The following is an 18136-nucleotide window of genomic DNA, read 5'->3' on the forward strand; positions in this document are numbered from 1 at the left end:
ACAGCCCCTCTCATGCCGACCCAAAAGAACCTTCCTCTTAGCAGGAACTCGAGTTTCTTCCAACCGAAGTGTCCCGCTCTGTCATGGTATGCCCACAGGACCAAAGCTGCATCCCGCCTTGGGACCACGACTTGTCAGGTCAGCTCATGTGTCCGGTGGTTGACAATCCTTCTACACAGCTTGCCTTCATAGAGGAACAGCTTGTTCTTCTCTTTCCATAGCTGCTTGGCTTCCTCTGGAGCATCCGGACCTAAGTGGCGCGTCTTCGTGGGTCAGCAGATCTTTCACCAAGCAGACTGCAGGGTCACTATCTTGGGTCCCGGCCCAGCTGTGGTGAGGTAGGGGATTGATCATAACGGTGGTTAAATCTTCCTCCTTCACGCGGTGGGAGTATTGAGCGGCTCCGTACCGGTGAAACGCGGGGAGTTCTACCTCCTCCAGCTCTTCTGGGTCTTCGTCACTTTCAGGTAAGTGAGGCATTCTCGATAGGGCGTCAGTGTTGGCATTGGTTTTGCCTGCCCGGTACTTGATCACGAAGTCATAATTGGAGAGACGGGCCATCCACCGCTGTTCCAGGGCACCAAGTCTTGCACTGTCTAGGTGTGTTAACGGGTTGTTGTCCATGTACACAGTGAACTTTGCGGAGGCCAGGTAATGCTTGAAGCGTTCCGTTACGGCCCACACCACCGCCAAGAATTCTAGCTTGAAGGAGCTGTAATTCTCCGGGTTCCTCTCGGTGGGCCTCAGCTTCCGGCTGGCGTACGCGATCACCCGTTCTCTGCCCTGTTGGTTTTGAGACAGTACGGCTCCCAGTCCCACATTACTGGCGTCTGTGTGGAGAATAAAAGGCTGGCAATAATCAGGGTAGGCCAGGATCTCATCCCCTGTGAGGGCCATCTTCAACTGGCGGAAAGACTCCTCTTCCGGGTTTATCACACTTGAAGGGTGGCTTTTGGCTTCTGGACTTAGACTGTCCTATCAGGAGGTCCTGCATAGGAGCTGCCATCTTAGTGAACCCGGGGATGAACCTTCGGTAGTAGCCTACCAACCCGAGGAACTGCCTCACTTCTTTGATGTTCGAGGGGCTTGGCCAGCTCTTGATTGCCGTGACCTTGTCAGGGTCGGGGGCTACTCCTTCCGCACTTACCACGTGCCCTAGGTACTGGACCTTCGGTTTCAACAGGTGACACTTCAATGGTTTCACCTTCAGGCCATAGCCTGCCAGGGCTTCGAACACCTCGGACAGGTGCTTCAGATGGTCCTCGTAGGTCTTCGAATAGACGACCACGTCGTCCAGGTAAAGGAGGACCGTCTCGAAGTTTCGGTGCCCTAGACAGCATTCCATCAGCCTCTGGAAGGTCCCTGGTGCGTTGCAGAGCCCGAAGGGCATACAGTTGTACTCGCTTAGTCCCATCGGTGTGGTGAAGGCGGTCTTCTCCTTGTCAGCCTCTGCCACAGGAACCTGCCAGTACCCGCTAGTAAGGTCCAAAGTAGAAAAGAAGTTAGCTGATTTTAGTGCATCTAAAGACTCCTCTATTCTAGGCAGCGGATATGCGTCTTTGTGGGTGATACGGTTGATTTGTCTATAATCCACCCACATTCTCATGGTGCCGTCTTTTTTGTTTACCAGAACCAGGGGGGCTGCCCAGGGGCTACAGCTATCTCTAATGACCCCAGCTTCTTTCATTTCCCTCAGCATACCCTTGGCATTCTGATAATGTGCAGGGGGCACAGGTCTGTGTCTCTCTTTTATTGGTGGGTGGCTCCCTGTGGGGATGTGGTGTTCTACCTCTTTTATTCTGCCGAAGTCTAGCGGGTGCTTACTAAAGACTCTCTCGTACTCCTGTACCACCCTGTAGACTCCTTGTTTTTGGTGCAGCGGAGTGGAGTCAGCACCCACGTGGAGTTTCTGGCACCAGTCCTCCTTTTGTTTCTGAGAGCCATTACCCTCCGCCTGAGGAGATGGAGGCAAAGGCTCCACGGCCCTGGTAGCTTTGTGTTCGACAACAAACAGTTTGGCAAGTGTAGCGTACCTGGGTAAGTGTACCTCTCTCTCCCCAATGTTGAGGATGCGAATGGGCACCCTTCCATGATGGACATCAACCACCCCCGGGCTGTCAAAATGGTGGGCCTGCTGTCCGAGTACACGGGTTCTACCATGGCTTGGTAGTCTCTACCTCTCAACCCGATTGCAGTCCGACACCAGATCATCATTTCACTTTTGGGAGGCATGGAAATGGGGAATGGGTCACTCAGTCTTATGCTACTGATCTCACCACCAGACAGTTCTACCTGCTGCCGTCTCATCAGGGCTTTTATCTCCTTGTTGAGGACTCTCTGTTGGCTGGAACTAGCATTCACCACCACCTGTTGTAGAATTACAATTACCTCTGAAAGACAATTTTCAATCACGTTAGTACCCACAGTTATTTTAGGGTGACTTTCACGACGGTCAATGTCCACAATAATTACTCCCTGTGCCGGTAGTTCAACTTTACCAATTTTAATGGTCATCTCCTTGAACCCCATCTGCGGCACGGGTAAGCCATTACTGGCGATGATGCTCAAGTTACTGTCTGGATACCGTGTGATATCAGCATCAGTCCAATACTGCTTAAAAAGTACATAAGGGATAGTGGTTACTTGCGACCCAGTATCCAGCAAGGCGCTCATGGGGATACCGTCCAGCACCACGGGTAAAACCAGGTGCCTCCCAACGTACTTATCACGCCAATTATAAGGGCCTGGTGATCTTATGCCTGGGGGTTGGCCCTCTGCCCCAGGTTGGACCCGTTTAAATTACAGTACCTGGAAATGTGTCCGGGCTGGTTGCATCGACGGCAAATGGGCTGTCCATCCTCTGCGTAGCGGTCTGTGGGCCTCCCTCGGAACGACGGGATCCTCCTCTGTCGACGCCACGGGAGATCAGACTTGAAGCCAGCTCGATGGGTCTTGACGGGTCCACTTGTAACACCTGGACGGTCCTGGTCAACGCCGCGACGCTCCTGGTCAGCTCCTGGACTTGGTGATGCAGATCTTTCGATGGGGCTTGGTTCAGGGCCTGTGCATCGGCCCCCACAGAGTCCATAGAGGAGGGCGCCGCCTCCTGGTGGTAGGTGAGAGCAATGCGCAGGGGGTTTATAGCGCCACTTGTTGCAGGTTCACGGAGCACCCTTATGGCCCTGTCCTTAAACTGGGCAAAGGTCAGATCAGGGTTCTGAAAGAACATGAGGCGCACTGGGTCCTGTGGGCGCTAGACAGCAGACCTTCTATAAACTGTTCTGTTAGTAGCTTATCCGTATCCTGCACGCTGCCAGGGTCAGCTTGTTGGATGGCCCTCAAGGCTTCCTGCAAATTTAGGGCATAGTCTCTGATGCTGTCCTGTGTCTGCTGCTTACATCCATAGAAAAGCATTTTAATTTCAGCAGAGGTACGGGTATCAAAGGTACCTCGCAGCCGGGCCAGAATGTCCTTCACAGTCCTTTTCTCCTCAGCAGGCTACGACTTTACCTCCCGCTAGGCCGCTCCAGTTAACTGCCCCGTCAGTATGCTGACCTTCTGTTCCTCTGTCACGGGGTAAACTTGGAACAAACTGTACAGCCTTTCCTTAAAATCAGTCAGGGTATGGGGCTCCCCTGAGTACTTAGGCAGCCAGGCCGCTCCAGGGATGTAGGGCAGGGAAAATTGCATCACCGCTGCTGCAGCTGTGCTGGTGGTAGTGGGCGCCTCTGTGTCCGACATCTTCCTCCCCCCTAGTCAAGCGCGGCCTACCTTCTGACGATCCTCTTCTGTAGGCCGCGGCTCCGCTGATGCTGCTCCGGACGAGGACCTTGCGTCGCGTCCTGGTGACGTCAGCGTCGCTCTCTCTCCCTTCCAGGACCTTGCGCAGCGTCAGTGTGTGGGGCGGAGCTTCGGGTCTCGTGCGGTTTGGACGCCCACGCCCCTCTTCTTCCCGCACGGCGTCCTGAAGATGGCGTCCGATAGTGGGAAAACGGCTGAAGATGGCGGGAACCGACAGAAGATGGCGGGAGACGGCTGAAAATGGCGGGAAACGGCTCCGGATGGCGGGAAACCTCTTTTCAGGTAGGTGCACAGTCTCTTTCAGGCACGCAATATCCTTTTGTGGCGGGTTGGTTACTATCCTGTCGACTACGCCAAAGCTGACTCGCCCCCTGGGCCGTGGGGCACTCGGATCCGGGCAATAGGGGAACGATGGGGGTAGTAGTGGTGACCCGGTCCATGGCTCAGGGTGGTCAGACCAGTGGTAGTCCCTTTATAAGTTTTAAGTGATGTCCGACTACGCCACCTGTGGATTGCGGTTATTAGGAACCGCCGCTGCAAGGCAGACCGCTGGGGCTGATGATGTATGCAGCTGGGATAGTGTGACTCCCCACGGGAAGAGTGCGGCCCCAGGACAGTATAATGGAAGATGGGGGTGATGGTGTAGGGCGTCCCAGTACCATTAGTGCTGGAGGAGCAAGGAGCACGCAGACAACAGGTTGCAGTCCAGGGTCTTTACTAGAACAGGTGAACTGACCCACAAACAGTCCCAGCTAGGAGGGGACCTGGATGTCTGAGAGCAATTGGGAAATTGGCCCTGGTCAGAGTGATGGTGTAGGCCTACCGTGCTCTCTGCGCTCCTTCTGGCTATCTCCTCCTGATAGGGTAACAGCCCACGGTCCGAGCTCACCGTGTATTCTCGCCTGTATGGCCTGCAACGTGGGTCCCTTTCTACTCCCGGCCTGGTACGGCTTTGCTGGTCCCTTCTGGTGTGGCGGAACCTCCGGGCTTCTTAGGCCAAGGAACATACAGTCCCCTGCGGACTGGTTATCTGCTGCCTCACAGCCTCAGACACCAAAGTCTGGTAAAATGGAGTTCTTTGTCTGCCAAGACAGGCTCACTTCGCCTCTTGTCTCTGGCTTGTGGCTCTTCTACTGCCACACTTCCTCTTAGGGTGCAATACAACTGTCCCTCACTGCTCTGGGACAACTCTCAATCCTGAGACAGGTCGTCCAGTTCTCCCTAACCCTGCCCCCAGTTCCAGCTTTTAGAGGGGCAGCCTGCTCCCCCTACTGGCCTGAGACAGGAGGTATTGCATACTAATGTTCCCCTGACTAGAGAACCTCCCCCTTGCTCTTAGACACAGCTTAATTATATTTGTGGCATCCAGGCCAGGGTGACACAGTTACACTAGAAGGAGGGGCAAAGCATAGTGGACACAGAACTAGTAGGCATAGAGCTTAGTGGCTACTCTACCATAGGACACAAAATTTTGTAGTTATGCTACTATGGGGCCCTGAACTTATTGGTTACACTACTATGAGGCCCAGAACTTATTGGTTACACTACTATGGGGCACAGAACCAGGGGAGGAGTCCTGAGGAGATAATTTGCATATTCCCACTGCATTTTGGGGTAAGTGAAGAGTCTCCGCGAGCTCAAAGAACACTGGATTTTGGCTGTTGGAGCTGAAAAGAGGACATCGGTAAACCAGGGGAGGAGTCCTGAGGAGATAATTTGCATATTCCCACTGCATTTTGGGGTAAGTGAGGAGTCTCCGCGAGCTCAAAGAACACTGGATTTTGGCTGTTGGAGCTGAAAAGAGGACATCGTGCGCATTTTGAAGCTTTTTTTTAAGCTTTTTTCACTGTTTTCAGAACATTAACAATAAGAACATGGAAGAGTCCAGGAGCTATTTGGTGAGCTGCATATCCTGCTACATGTTCACAGACTTGCCAGTGGAAAAGCCAAACTTCACATGCCAGAAATGCAAGCTTGTGTCCCTGTTGGAGGAAAAGTTGCGAAATCTAGAAGAGAGGTTAACTACCTTGAAAATCATTAAGGAAGGTGAAGAGTTCTTAGACAGAGCAGAATTATCTCTTCATGATTCAGAAAGAGAAGAAATTCGAACTGCACCTGACGAAACAGAGGAATGGAAGCATGTGACCCACAGAAGCAGGAGGATCGAGAGGCAGTCAGCACCCATACTGCTCAGGAACCAGTACCAGGCTCTCACGCAGGAGAACCATGAAGAAATACAGCAAAATAAGACTTTGCCAGCAATGAATAACCTTGTAAGCCCTCAGAATCCTCCTGGATGGAGAAAGAAGAATGTTATGAAGAAAAAACGGAGAGTGGTGGTCATGGGGGATTCCCTGTTAAGAGGAAAAGAGGCCACTATCTGCAGACCAGACATAACCTCAAGAGAAATGTGCTGTCTTCCAGGAGCAAAAATTAAAGATGTGTCTGACAGGATATCAAGACTCTTCAGACCTACAGATCACTACCCATTCCTGCTAATACATGTGGGGACAAATGACACCGCAAACCATCTGCAGTGACTTTGAAGACTTAGGCAAGAAAGTGAAAGAATTGGGAGCGCAGGTGGTCTTCTCATCCATCCTCCCAGTGCATGGCCATGGAACAATGAGGTGGAATAAGATTCTACAGGTGAACAACTGGCTACGTCGATGGTGCCGTCAACAAGGATTTGGATTTCTGGATCACGGAATGAATTACCTATACGATGGACTACTTGCTAGAGATGGGGTGCACCTTACGAAGACTGGAAAACATGTATTTGGAAGTCGCCTTGCTACACTCATCAGAAGAGCTTTAAACTAGAACAATGTGGGAAGGGAAGCAAAAGGCCAGAAAAAGCCATACAGCTGACAAATACTATTGAGATCTCTGCTACTGGAAGTGGAAAAGAAGAACAAAGACAAAACAATTTAAATAATAAAAATATGGGAGGAAGAGAAACCAATCACAAACTAAAATGTTTTTATACAAATGCACAAAGCATGGGCAACAAACAAGGAGAATTGGAACTACTAATGCAGGAAAAGGAATATGATGTCATTGGAATCACTGAAACTTGGTGGGACGATACACATGATTGGAATAAAAGGCTAAAAGGATACAACTTATTTGCAAGAAACAGACTTGATAAACGAGGAGGAGGTGTTGCATTGTATGTTAGAAAAGCGTATATCTGCACAGAGATTGAAGCTTCAGAGACTGGGAGTTCTGTGGAAACTGTTTGGGTAAGAATACAAGGAGAGAACAACGGAAAGGACACCATTGTAGGCATTTACTACAGGCCACCTGGGCAAGCTGAAGATATGGATGAACTCTTTATGTATCAAATGACCAAGTTCTCCAAAAAATATGACGTAGTGGTCATGGGAGATTTCAACTATCCAGACATTTGTTGGGAATCTCTCTCAAGTAAAATTAACAGGTCAAGCAAATTCATATCCTCTCTTGCTGACAACTTTATCTTCCAAAAGGTAGGGGAGAAAACAAGGGGATCTGCTACTTTGGATCTAATCCTTATAAACAGGGAGGAAATGGTTGAGGAGGTAAAGGTGGCTGGGACCCTAGGAGGCAGCGATCATGCTATTATAGAATTTTGGATAACTAGAGGAGGAAGACATGTGAAGACTCAAACTTCAAGGTTAGATTTTAGAAAGGCAGATTTTAAGAGACTCAGAAAGAGAATAGGAGGGATCCAATGGCTGGATGTCCTTAAGGACAAAAATGTCCAGGAAGGATGGGAAATTTTTAAAAATGAGATTCTCAAAGCACAATCGTTAACAATCCCGAAAAGTAGGAAGAATGGGAAGCATTTAAGGAAACCAGGATGGATGAACACAGAACTTAAACACATGCTAAAAAGAAAGAAAGAAATCTTTATTAAATGGAAAGAGGGAGGCATATCTAAAGAAGATTATAATGCAGTCTGCATATGCTGTAGGGCACGTATCAGGTTAGCTAAAGCTGACAATGAATTAAGGCTTGCAAGAGATGTCAAAAGCAATAAAAAAGGATTTTGGGGGTATGTCAAAAGTAAAAGAAAAGTCAAAGATGCTATAGGATTTTTACAGGATGAAAATGGAGAAATGGTAAGAGAGGATGTTGAGAAGGCCGAACTTTTTAATTCCTATTTTGCATCTGTTTTCTCTCAGAAAGAAAATGTAACATCAACTGATCTTCACTGTCCTTTTAAAGGAATAGAGGAATCCAAGTTATCTGTAAACAGAAAGATTGTGAGGGAATATTTAGCTAACATGAATGAGTTCAAGTCTCCAGGTCCAGATGAATTACACCCCAGAGTACTGAAGGAGATCGTAGAAGAAATTTTAGAACCACTCTCCATAATCTTTGAAAATTCTTGGAGAATAGGAGAAGTCCCAGAAGACTGGAGAAGAGCAAATGTTGTTCCTATCTTCAAAAAGGGGAAGAAGGTGGACCCAGGGAACTATAGGCCGGTGAGTCTGACTTCTATACCAGGAAAGATCTTTGAACAAATTATTAAACAACATGTATGTAAGTACATGGATAAGAATGAAGTGATTAACCAGAGTCAGCATGGGTTTGTAACTAACAAGTCATGTCAGACTAACTTAATTTCCTTCTATGACAGAATCACTGACTGGGTGGATCAGGGAAATGCTGTAGATATAGTATATCTTGACTTCAGCAAAGCATTTGACAAAGTATCTCACACCATCCTTATTGAAAAAATGACCAAGTATGCAATGGACCAGGCAACTGTTAGGTGGATTCATAACTGGCTTAGTGATCGGACTCAAAGGGTGGTTGTAAATGGCTTCACATCCAGCTGGATGAATGTCTCAAGTGGGGTACCACAGGGCTCCGTCCTGGGACCTGTATTGTTCAACATCTTTATCAATGATTTAGATGAAGGAATTGAGGGTAAACTGATTAAATTTGCTGATGACACAAAGCTAGGAGGGATAGCTAATACTAGAGAAGAGAGAGAGAGGATTCAAAAAGACCTAAATAAACTGGAGCAGTGGGCAGCAACCAACAGAATGGTTTTTAACAGGGAAAAATGCAAAGTACTACATCTGGGCAATAAAAATGAAAAAAGCATATACAGAATGGGAGGAATAGAGTTAAGCAACAGTACATGTGAAAAAGACTTAGGTATACTAATAGATCATAGACTGAACATGAGTCAACAGTGTGATGCAGCAGCAAAAAAGGCAAATACAATTCTGGGATGTATTAACAGAAGCATACAGTCTAGATCACGTGAAGTCATTATCGGTCTTTACTCCTCTTTGGTCAGACCTCATCTGGAATACTGTGTACAGTTTTGGGCACCACATTTTAAAAAAGACATAGACAAACTGGAGCAAGTTCAGAGAAGAGCGACCAGAATGGTGACTGGTCTGCAAGCCATGTCCTATGAGGAACGGTTGCAGGATTTGGGAATGTTTAGCTTGCAAAAAAGAAGACTGAGAGGAGACTTAATAGCTGTCTACAAATATGTCAAGGGCTGTCACATTGTAGAAGGATCATCTTTATTCTCATTTGCACAAGGAAAGACTAGAAGCAATGGGATGAAACTAAATGGGAGGAGACACAGATTAGATATTAGAAAAAACTTTTTGACAGTTAGGGTGATTAATGAGTGGAACAGGCTGCCACGAGAGGTGGTGAGTTCCCCTTCAATGGACGTCTTCAAACAGAGGCTGGACAGACATCTGTCTGAGATGATCTAGTGAATCCTGCTTTGAGCAGGGAGTTGGACCAGATGACCCAGGAGGTCCCTTCCAACTCTACCATTCTATGATTCTATAATTCTATGATTCTATGGTTACACTAGAATGATGGGCAGAGCATAGTGGATACAGAAAAAGTAGGCATACAGCTTAGTGGTTACACAGCTTGGAGGCACAGAGCTTAGTGGTTACACTACTATGGGACACAGAGCTTTGTGGTTACACTTCTTTGGGGCACAAAACTTATTTATTACACTTCTATGAGGCACATAACTTATTGACTACACTGGTTACACTAGTAGGGAACAGAGCATAGTGGTTACAGAATAAGGAGGCAAAGAGCATGGCCGTTATGGCTGTTTAGGAAATCTACAGAGCCAGTCTGATTATATACTACAAATACAGAGCAGAGTCAGGAGTTAATTAGTATATAAAAATATCTTTATTATACACTGTGTGCAGAATTATTAGGCAAGTTGTATTTTAGAGGATTATTTTTTATTATTGATCAACAACTATGTTCTCAATCAACCCAAAAGACTCATAAATATCCAAGCTTAATATTTTTGGAAGTTGGAGTGTTTTTTTTTTAGATTTGGCTATCTTAGGAGGATATCTGTTTGTGCAGGTAACTATTACTGTGCAGAATTATTTGGCAATTTAATAAAAACCAAATATAATCCCATCTCACTTGTTTATTTTCACCAGGTAAACCAATATCAGTGCACAACATTTAGAAATAAACATTTCTGACATGCAAAAACAAAAACCCCAAAAAATAGTGATCAATATAGCCACCTTTCTTTATGATGACACTCAACAGCCTTCCATCCATAGATTCTGTCAGTTGCTTGATCTGTTTTCGATCAACATTGTTTGCAGCAGCCACCACAGCCTCCCCGACACTGTACCGATAGGTGTACAGTTTTCCCTCCCTGTAGATCTCACATTTTATGATGGACGACAGGTTCTCTGTGGGGTTCAGATCAGGTGAACAAGGGGGCCATGTCATTATTTTTTCTTCTTTTAGACCTTTACTGGCCAGCCACGCTGTGGAGTAGTTGGATGCATGTGATGGAGCATTGTCCTGCATGAAAATCATGTTTTTCTTGAACAATACCGACTTTTTCCTGTACCACTGCTTGAAGAAGTTGTCTTCCAGAAACTGGCAGTAGGTCTGGGAGTTGAGCTTCACTCCATCCTCAATCCGAAAAGGTCCCACAAGTTCATCTTTGATGATACCAGCCCATACCAGTACCCCACCTCCACCTTGCTGGCGTCTGAGTCGGAGTGGAGCTCTCTGCCCTTTACTGATCCAGCCTCTGGCCCATCCATCTGGCCCATCAAGACTCACTTTCATTTGATCAGTCCATAAAACCTTTGAAAAATCAGTCTTAAGATATTTCTTGGCCCATTCTTGACGTCTTATCTTATGTTTCTTGTTCAAAGGTGGTCATTTTTCAGCCTTTCTTACCTTAGCCATGTCCCTGAGTATCGCACACCTTGTGCTTTTTGATACTCTAGTAACGTTGCAGCTCTGAAATATGGCAAAACTGGTGGCGAATGGCATCTTGGGCAGCTTCACGCTTGATTTTCCTCAATTCATGGGCAGTTATTTTGCGCCTTTTTTGGCCAACATGCTTCTTGCGACCCTGTTGGCTATTTACCATGAAACGCTTGATTGTTCGGTGATCACGCTTCAAAAGTTTGGAAATTTCAAGACTGCTGCATCCCTCTGCAAGACATCTCACAATTTTGGACTTTTCAGAGCCTGACAAATCTCTCTTCTGACCCATTTTGCCAAAGGAAAGAAGTTGCCTAATAATTAAGCACACCTTATATAGGGTGTTGATGTCATTAGTCAACACCCCTCCTCATTACAGAGATGTACATCACCAGAATTACTTAATTGGTAGTTGGTTCTCAAGCCTATGCAGCTTGGAGTAGGACGACATGTATAAAAAGTATCATGTGATCAAAATACTCATTTGCCTAATAATTCAGCACACAGTGTATTAGAATGCAAATATTATTAATACAAGGATGAAAAATAAGTAGAAGAAACAACAGTGAGAGTAACCAAGCCCGCCACCCTGAGGCACAGATCCCACATGTACTATAATTGTGACAAAGTGCAGTGCAGGTAGCAAAAATGGTAGGGTCAGATTTACATTCAAAAGTCACAAGGCAGGTGCCAAAGTAAGTATTAGAATCATTAAAGCCTTACCAAAAGAGGTTGGTATGTGTGGACCAGGATGGGGCGGACAGGTAAAAGCCTCAATTTTTTTTAGAGTGCTTTGGAGTTGGTTTGCTTCTATGCACAATGGCATCAGTATGTGCCTGGTGCATTTTCTTTATATTATGATTTTGGCCGTTTCTATATTAGATACAGAGCAGAGCAGATACTCTGCAGGCCTACCAGTGCAGCCCACGCTTCCTGGTGGTCTAAGGCCACAGGAGCTCACAGCATAGATGACAGCAGACCTAATCACCCCAGGCTACATCTCCTCTCAATGTGTCAGATTATAGCACCACTCATCATTAATGACCACAGCCCTTGCACTGCAAGGTCATTTATGGGCATCTCTCACAGTATTCCCAAGGTTAATAAATTAGGTCAAAGAGCCGCTCCACTTCAGAAGTCACTAACTTACTCGTATACTCACCAGGGAGCAGTCTTTTATTATTTACTGCTTTCAGAGCTACTTTCCACTCCCATTCTTTCTTTATTACACTATGTGCACAATTATTAGGCAAGTGATTATTTTGACCATATCAGAAGTTTTGTGCAGATTTTCCATCTCCGAGCTGTATAAACTTGAATGCTTATTGCACGAAGCAGATCATGTGATGCTTATTTGTATAATGAGGAAGGGTTTGGGGTAATGATATCAATGCCCTTTATCAAGGTGTGCAGAATTATTAGGCAGCTTGTTTTTCTCAGTCATAAGGGGCCAAAAAATACATTTAACTGATTCTAGAAAGCCAAAAATTGTCAAAAGTCTTACAGAGGACTCTTGAAATTGCTAAGATATTGGGGCGTGATCACAGAACCATCAAGAGTTTTGTTGCAAATAGTCAACAGGACGGCAAAATATGTGTTGAGAAAAAAGACACACATTAACTGCTGAAGATGTGAGAAGAATCAAATGTGAAGTGACCAGGAGGCCATTATCCTCCAGTGCTGTCATATTTCATAACTGCAATCTCCATGGAGTACCCAGAAGTACAAAGTGCTCAGTGTTCAGAGACACAGCCGAGGTAAGGAAGGCTGAACCTGACCACCACTGAACAAGACACAGAAGTGGAGACGTCAAGACTGGACCAAGACATATGAGAATGATGCTTGATGGCCCAGATGGATGGGTCTGTGGCTGGATCAGTAACAAGCACAATCCTCCACTTCAACTCAAGATGCCAACAAGGTGGAAGTGGTGGGCACTGCTATTTGATGGTATTATTAAAGATGAGATAGTTGAACATTTTCATGTTGAAGATGAACTTAAAATCAACTCCCAAACCTACTGAAGACACTTTTTTCAAGCATTGAGCATCAAGTGTCTTCATCTTTCAATAAAACCATGATTTATATGCAGGTCATTGCTCCCTCTAATATGTCGAAGTCTTCACTGCAGATGCCAGTAAAGGCTTTAAAAATGAAAGAATAATGACATGGCCCCTTCCTCACCAGATCTAAACCCTATTGAGAACTTGTTGGCCCTTCTTAAATAGGAGCTTTACAGTTAAGGAAAACTGTCACCTCTGAGCAGTGTCTGGGAGGCTGTGGTTGGTGCTGTCCAAAAAGTTGTTTAAACTTAAAAGAAAATAATACCTCAACACACTCTTGGAGCCCCATTGATAAAAAAAGTAAATATATAGATATCAGAATATGGCAAAACCAAATTCTAATAGTTACATGAAAAGACTACATAAATGTTGAATTATCATAATAATACAGAACCAAAGAATAAAATTCACGTTTTTATCATACAGTGCGCATTGTAAAAGCAAAGTTCCAAAAAGCCAGTGCTGTTATTTTTCAACTTCCTGTTTATTTTCCTGTTCTTCTGTACATTATATGGTAAACTAAAAGATTCCAATGGAAAATGCAACTCAGGCTTTCAAACGCAAACCCTTATATGTCAATTAAAATATTGATTAAGCTATGGCTGTTGGAAAGCTAAAATGATAAAACAAATAAAATCTCAAAATCTCAATCTCAAAATCTCGATCTGCGCATTTTATTAAAGTTCTGCAGACAGGACGGCGACTCACGCTACTCCACCCACCCAATAATGCCAGCGGCGGCGCCGAATTTTAAAAAGGAGGTAGGTCACTGAATAATCAGAGAATAATGTTTTTACTTTTGAGGGATCCTTCTACCGCCAATTGAGGTGCTGCGCAATGGGGACTAGATTTGCACCCAGTTATGCTAATCTCTTTATGGGTGCATTTGAATCTGTCTTCATTGCGCAGTCCCTCTTAGGTGGATCCCGTATCATTTTATATAGGCTTTCTATAGACGACTTAATCTTTTTATGGGATGGCACTGAGGATGAAGCACTCCTTTTTGTGGAAGAGCTTAATAAGAATCCTTGGGGTTTATCGTTTACGGCTACCCTGTCTTTTTCAGCTATCCAATTTTTAGACCGGTTGGTGCGGTTCGATGACACGGGGGGACTGTTCATGTCAACCTTTTTTAAGTCTGTTGATGTCAACAGCTATTTGAGGTTTGACAGTGGACACCTTCCCGGTTGGATTCGAAACGTACCATATGACCAATATTGGAGAATACGCAAAAATTGCACGTGAGATTCTGATTTTTTCAATGAATCTCACATTTAAAAAAAACGTTTTCTTGAAAAAGGTTACCCTAAGCGGCTTCTACAAGATGCATTTAATAAAACAAAAAGCCTCACACAAGAATTGTGTGTTGATAAGGTGCTGAATTCTAGATCATCCGTAGGTACATCTAATGATATTTCGCGGTGGAGCTTGGTAACAACTTTTTGCCAACCCCGCAATACTATATATAAACTATTACAGAAATATTGGTATATTTTAAGAGCTGATCCAATACTGTCCAACACTCTCCCTGAGAAGCCAATGGTCATTTATAGGAAGAATAGGAGTCTACAAAATCTTGTGGCATCTAGTAACACGACTATTAAGACAGTTATGGCACATGAATCTAATATTGGTAATATGGGCTGTTACCAATGTCGCAGCCCCAGATGTTTGACTTGTCACACTATCGTTGATGGAGCACTACATTTTACATCTAGTACGACTGGGGAAAGTTTTTTGATTAAACATAGATTAACATGTCAATCCACTTATGAGGTTTATCTTTTAGAATGCACATGTGGCCTACAGTATGTGGGCCGCACTGTGCAAACTATGCATGCCCGTTTGAATAAGCATAGGCAAAATATTCGGAATGGCTATCTAATGCATAGTCTTTCTAAACATTTTAATGCTGTACATCATAGGGATCCCAATAAGATGACCCTTAAAATTATTGACCAAATAGACAAAAAGGAATCACATTGCTTAACGAATGTTATCAAAAAAGAAAGTTTTTGGATTTTCAAATTGGGGACATTAGCACCCCAAGGCCACAATCTCACTATTGAGAATGTGGCAAACTAAATTTTGATAAATTTTATAAATTTTATAATGTTACAGTTTTTTAGGGTATTTATTGTCAATGGTCATTCTAAGCTCAATATGCATGCCCTCGTCAGATTGCAGCCGCTATACAGCTTGTGGCTGGGCAAGTACCGGAATGGGAGACTGGCTTGGAATCCCAGATTACGATAATAATTTTATTTATTATTATTTAGTATTTTGTTTATACAGTATATTTTTGGGGGATATTTGTTTTGTTTAATTATAAATTTGTGGTTATTATTTAGGGTTATTTGATTATGTTGTTCAAATGTTGAAGTCTTTTATCTGTTTTTAATCTTAATATAAGGGGTTAATTGTCTTCTTTTTATGTCATTAATTGATGGTCCAATCAGTTTCTCTTGGACCCTTTTTAAACTTTCCAAGCCCACCTCCTTGTATCGCCTGATGAAGACGGCCTGCGTGCTGTTGAAACGCGTTGTGGATTATACAAGGATTCCTAATAAAAGGTCTCAATTGACCGTTTACCCCTGTCTTATTCAGCGTTTTTTTATCCCCATCCATCACCCTAGCGCTTAAGATCACTGGCATATTCGCATCTCTTTCTACTGAATAATCAGTGACCTGCACAAGAAGTAGAGGAGGCTGGTGGGGGGGGGGGGGCGGAGAACAGAAAGACCCTGCCCCACATCCGGCCCCGAAGCACACTGGAGCACAGAAAAGTCATTTTATGAAAACTTCATAAGGTGAGTTTTTAGCAGCCACTGAGCGGATCCCTTCACATCAGGTATCAGATTGATCAGCATCACACCACCATTATAGCCATGCCTTTGGTTTATAGGGCTAAATCCTGCTGACAGCTTTTCTTTAAAGGTCTCAGAAAATGACGACACAATTGACATTTTTTTCTATATAGTGAATACTTTAAAATAAAAAACAATTGCGTTGTTGCATGATTTTTGCAATTTCACTGCTTTTGGAATTTTTTTACCCTATTTTTTAAGTATACTGAATAGAAAAATAAATGGGGCCTTTCAAAATTACAACACGCCTTGCAAAAAAAACAGGCTATGTCAATGGAAAAATGAAAAAGTTTTGGCTCTTGCAAGAAGGTGAGGAAAAAAAATGAAGGCTCAAGAAATGGAAAAAAGTTGGGAAGGGGGTAAAATAAGGTCAGGCTACCAGACTACTCTGTGTCACATGAAGATCATGGTGTCACATTGCAAAATGACATCTTATGATTGTCAGTGGAGTTGTTCTGCAACCATTGATCTACCTCAACTGAGACATGACCTTTGCAAAAAAAACCAGCCTGTTAGATTCTAGGTTGCAGGTCATTGGAGTTGCATGTGACTCTGTTTTCACAGGTTTTATTGTAAATCTTATGAATTCTCCTTGTAATTTCTATTTAATAATCATGATATTGTGGATTTTGTTTTATTTCTAGCAAAGCACATGTAAAGTGTCACAATCCACTTATGTCATATTCAAAGCAATAACAAGGATGAAAGACATCATATGAAAATAAACGTCTCAGTAAAGTCATGGGATAGAGATACATCAAATGTCTTCCTGTTTTTCAATGACACCAGTCATTCACAAAGTGAAAGAACATGCAAAGCTATAAGTGTGTTTAGGGCAGACGGCCTCCAAATATCAGGGACTACATAAAAGGCCACTCAAGAAAAAAGGTAATCCAAAGACCTACACGGAGAATTACAAGCTTGAGTGGCTGAGATAGAAGAGACTTCCTTATAACAGTTGAAAGAGAATTTTTTTGGAGGACTTGGTGAGTCACAATATTGAGGAAAGTAATAATATATCTCATATTTTTTGCTTGATTAATATTGCATAATGATTTTTTTTATGAATGTAGAAAGTTTTTCTGTTGATCAAAAGTTTCATTAAAAAAAGTTGATATGTTTATATGAAGCATTATGAATTTAATCAAATATGTTTTGGTAGGTAGACAGGGCATTGGGCAACATGGGACTGTGGGAAGATAAGGAATGGATTGTCCTATTAGCATTTTTACACATTTGTCAGAAAACCAAGGCTGACATGACATATGTATCTTTGTATACTTTTAGAGAAGTTCACAAACCTACAGTGCCAAAAGTTTTGGCACCCCTGCAATTCTGTCAGATAATACTCAGTTTCTTCCTGAAAATGATTGCAATCACAAATTCTTTGGTATTATTATCTTCATTTAATTTGCTTGCAAGGAAAAAACACAAAAGAGAATGAAGCAAAAATCAAATCATTGATCATTTCACACAAAACTCCAAAAATGGGCCAGACAAAAGTATTGGCACCCTCAGCCTAATACTTGGTTGCACAACCTTTAGCCAAAATAACTGCGAACAACCGCTTCCGGTAACCATCAATGAGTTTCTTACAATGCTCTGCTGGAATTGTAGACCATTCTTCTTTGGCAAAATGCTCCAGGTCCCTGATATTTGAAGGGTGCCTTCTCCAAACTGCCATTTTGAGATCTCTCCACAGGTGTTCTATGGGATTCAGGTCTGGACTCATTGCTGGCCACCTTAGAAGTCTCCAGTGCTTTCTCTCAAACCATTTTATAGTGCTTTTGGAAGTGTGTTTTGGGTCATTGTCCTGCTGGAAGACCCATGACTTCTGAGGGAGACCCAGCTTTCTCACACTGGGCCCTACATTATGCTGCAAAATTTGTTGGTAGTCTTCAGACTTCATAATGCCATGCACACGGTCAAGCAGTCCAGTGCCAGAGGCAGCAAAGCAACCCCAAAACATCAGGGAACCTCCGCCATGTTTGACTGTGGGGACCGTGTTCTTTTCTTTGAATGCCTCTTTTTTTTTCCTGTACACTCTATGTGGATGCTTTTTGCCAAAAAGCTCTACTTTTGTCTCATCTGACCAGAGAACATTCTTCCAAAATGTTTTAGGCTTTCTCAGGTAAGTTTTGGCAAACTCCAGCCTGGCTTTTTTAT

At 43.9% G+C, this 18136-nt stretch overlaps 1 protein-coding gene across 3 annotated transcripts in view; it reads left to right on the plus strand.

Moving 5' to 3' along the window:
• Positions 1 to 16754: 16754 nt before the first annotated feature.
• The window catches only part of LOC141174449 (leukotriene B4 receptor 1-like), a 52529-nt gene continuing 51147 nt past the window's right edge, over positions 16755 to 18136 (plus strand). For all 3 annotated transcript variants that reach the window (XM_073659378.1, XM_073659377.1, XM_073659376.1), the window contains exon 1: positions 16755 to 16956. The gene's annotated coding sequence lies outside the window, so the exon portion shown is untranslated. The remainder of the gene's footprint in view (positions 16957 to 18136) is intronic.

This window comes from Phyllobates terribilis, unplaced genomic scaffold, assembly GCF_046119375.1.
Source record: "Phyllobates terribilis strain yellow unplaced genomic scaffold, ASM4611937v1 Scaffold_13__5_contigs__length_258822181, whole genome shotgun sequence".
Taxonomy (NCBI): Eukaryota; Metazoa; Chordata; class Amphibia; order Anura; family Dendrobatidae; genus Phyllobates; species Phyllobates terribilis.